Below are 4,022 nucleotides of genomic sequence, written 5' to 3'. Positions count from 1 at the left end.
AAAGGTGTGAGTTGCCCCACCCCCCAAGTAACATAAGAGCCGCCAATCAAACATTGTCTGTACGCCCAGGCAGTGCTGAGAGGTCCCAGTAATTAGCTGTGCACCTGTGTGCTCCTGTAGGCAGGTGCTCAGGCCCTGCACACCTGTGCAGATGTACAGGATCTGTACATTTAATTCACCACCTTTTGTATGTTTGTGTTTTAAGTGTTTTCGCAAAATGGATTAAAGCTGATATTAATGTACATTTTATACATTCTCACAGTCCTCTGCTGAGGAACACTGGACATTTTATGGCTGAAGCATCTAGCTCAAATGCACATCAGCTGCAGTTGTTGAGCAAGGAGAGAATCATTTCCTTTTTTTCCAGCTGGTCTCTGTGAATTCAAACCTGCTTCTCTTACTTCTCGGCTATTTTCGCCTCCACGGAACTACAGGCTGTGGCCCCAGCTGTTATATTGTCCCCACTTACATGTGTGTGTGTGTCCAGCTGTACACACACACAGCTAATGAACTCTAAGTGCCTGGTTGCAGTTGTCACGGTGGTGCGACTCTCTCAGTGAAAGGCCACACAGCAGCTTGATCTGAGTTCATTCTGGTCTGAGGCAGCAGTCGGTGGAGGACCGATTCTTAGAGGAAGAGTTAACTGTTAGGGATTAGAAAGTGAATGGCAGCCTCTTTCATTTTAGATATTTCAGGGAGGCAAATTAAAAACAGATTCAGAGTGCCAACAAATCTCTCACTGAATCTTTTAGTGTCCCGGGTCTTTCTCATTAGTGAAGAGCCAAATATAAAACATTCATGCTGCCAGCTTCTAATTTTTTACTGCCACTGAAACGACAATGTGATTATATAGCTAATTAACATTCATTCTGTGAGTCTCCCTCCTTTGGCTGCTCTCATTAGGGGTCACCATAGCGGATCATCTTCTGATTAACGCATATTTCATCTGGCATAGGTTTAACGCTGGATGCCCTTCCTGACGCAACCCTCCCCGTTTACTATGCACTGACTGGGTTCAACTTTAATTCTGTGAGTAACTTGACCAAAAGGACCATGTGGTCTCTTCAAGTGACACCAGTGCCAAAAGTTATCATGTTGCATCTTCCAGTTAAACTCTCACGCCTCTCATAATAATTAATTTAAGCTGATTTAATTTGATTTAATTTAACATTTTTAAATAAGGACTTTCAGTATTTTTGTAGCAAGTAACAGTACAGTACATAAGAATGTGTAATGTAAGGCCACAGCAATTACATTAATGCTCAGAGTACAGATGATGTTCTGTTTGGGCCCTTGCCATCAGGTCAAAAATCATAGTGAGCATTGTTTTATCAGCTTGATACAGTACTACTTTTAAACTAAAGTCATGATATGATTGTTGAAATGATGCATTACTTATATCTGGTTTCCCAGAGATCCAATATATATATTACTATATACTATATATACTATATATATATATTTTATATACTATACTAAAAATTTAATTCAAATAATTTAAATGTATTTTTTCATACTTTTTCTGCTCTACTTTTCAGTCATGCGCTGTATATTCTGAGCCAGCAAATATGAGCTAATAGAGCTAAACATCAGCTCCTCTGCTGCCTAATACACAATAAATCAACAAGAGACAAACAAACAGGAAACAGATATGTAGATAAACAGAATTAAGTATATACACACAGACTTACAATACACATGTACATAGTAAGGTACAGTCAAACAGTCACATATGCATAAACACACAATAACTCAAACACACAGATGTGCACACACACGTATGTAAGGATTTATTCCTAACAGGAAACCGGTAATGGGTGGGGCCGTTAACATGCACACCTGTGATGACTGATAAGATAACTGCAGGACATAATATAAGTGTGTGTGTGTGTGTGTGTGTGTGTGTGTAGTCTTACATCATGTGTGTACTGTACGCTGTCATGCACCTGTATATTATATATATATATGAGTGTATGAGTTTTTATCTCAATCAGACTGGATTTGCATAGCGCTTTTAAAATAAAAATCAATTAAAAGCCAGACTAAAAAGGTAAGTTTTGAGTTTGCTGTCAACACTTTTAAAAGCAAAGCACAGGGTTCTAGAGGGTTCATAGTGTAAAAGCAAATCTGATAAATAAGTAGGACTAAGAGCATTAAGAGCTTTATAAACCAATAAAAAGACCTTCAAATCGATTCTGAAGCACACAGGATCCACACACCTGTGTCTGTGTGTGTGCGCATTGTGTCTGTAGCTCTGTGAAGACAAACTGTCAGCCTGCAGGCTATCACACTCGCAGGAGCAGTGTCATCACTCCTCATCTGTATGATACAACGATTAGAAGTCCCTCAAAGCAAATTTGATTTTCAGCTGGTTGGATATTAAACAATCAGAGATTGTCTGTGCTGTAAACAAAGATTAATTCTTTGATTCGTCGCAAATATTTGCAGCAAATAATTGCAGCAAATAATCAGTGTCATGAGAATATTTGCCAAGTCATGCCTGTCTTCCTCACCATTCTGCTGCCTCCTCGCAGACATCAAGTCAAATCCAAGTTTTATTTATATATGGTTTACTTGAGTAGACAAAATGAAGTGCTTGTGTCTGTAAATGCTGTGTGTTTTGGGAATCCTTGGAGGTACTAACAGAACAACACAAGGACAACAAAAACAAAGGATGGATGGACAGGAGTCACTAATTGAATCTACAATCTACAACGTTAATAAGAAACGTTACTATAGATGATCTGAATCTTGTGCACATTGCTGTATAAAGGAGAGACGAGATGAAAGATGTAGCATTTGGAGATGAATTCAAATATTTTACTAACTTGAAACAGGGTCTCACTCCAGTTTACAGTTCGAGTTTACTTGCAACAGGCTGATCGTTCTTAAAGTGTCGCTGTTGTTGGGCTGAAACCTTATATCTCCATGTTTCATCAATTATTTGTTTTCATAAATTGACGCTATTGGTCATCCAATCACAAATATTTAACCAATGCAAAGTAACAAAACCAACAGCACCAACATTGACGACGCAGTGTTCAGTTATGACGGCCGATGAGACATTCACCCACTGTGGTCATTAAGGAACCCATTGCACTTGAGTAAGGGGTTCCCTGGTGTCGTGGAAAAAATCCTAACCTGGCTTAATTCCATCTGGCCACCTAATCATCCTTTTTATCTTCAGTTTCATAGTTTACAGCATAAAGATAAACAGGAAATTCGGGGAGAGAAGATGGTATGACATACAACACGGGTCCCAGTCTGGGATTGATGCTGGATGGTGCAGTTATATGTGCCTAAGCCATTAAACTGCCAGGGCTATACCCTTTACTTAAACCCTGATTTAAATCAAGCTAAATAAAAGTTTGGCAAAAAGCTGCTGAAGTTCCGAACCTCAGACTTGCCCTCCTGATGCTTGTTTCTTCTTCTCCTCATCTGAATCCGTTTTTATAAACCAGGGCAAACTGGCAAGCTCCTAAATGTCACATAAAAAGCTGGCAGGACCTCGGAGGGAAGAAATGCAATTTTTTTACACGACTGAGTGTTTCGTGTGCTCTGATACGGGGGATAAAAAAACAAACATGAAAACTGCACAAATAGAGTGAAATCTGACTCGAGGGAGAAATTACAGTCAAACTCGGGGCCAAATTGATTTCAAGCTGAGAATCAAAGCCCCGGTTCTCACCCAGTCAGCGCCAAACCTCCAGTGTAAAGTCAGGTTTGGATATCGGAGCAGAGCCAGATTCAACAGAGCGGCCTGACACATCGCTCCATCAGATTCTGTCATTTGGCAAAGGATGGACACCCTGTCTTCATCCATCTGTGTGCCGGAGACAAACACAGCCTCTGACATGCTCTGTGTGTCTGTTATGTGTCTTTTTGTGTGTGTGTGCAGACGTGTGTGTATGTATGTCTCAATGTCTGTGATTTACAAGGCAGCAGACAGTAGTGGCTGTCATGTCAATTCAAGTAGTGTTGTTTTAAAGTCTAGCCAGTAGCTTTCTCTCTCTCTCTCTCTC

The sequence above is a fragment of the Morone saxatilis genome, unplaced genomic scaffold (genome assembly GCF_004916995.1).
Source record: "Morone saxatilis isolate NCDOM2014 unplaced genomic scaffold, NCSU_SB_2.0 Contig8, whole genome shotgun sequence".
Lineage (NCBI taxonomy): Eukaryota > Metazoa > Chordata > Actinopteri > Moronidae > Morone > Morone saxatilis.
The sequence above is the reverse complement of the archived record's forward strand: the minus strand, read 5'-3'. Positions refer to the sequence as shown.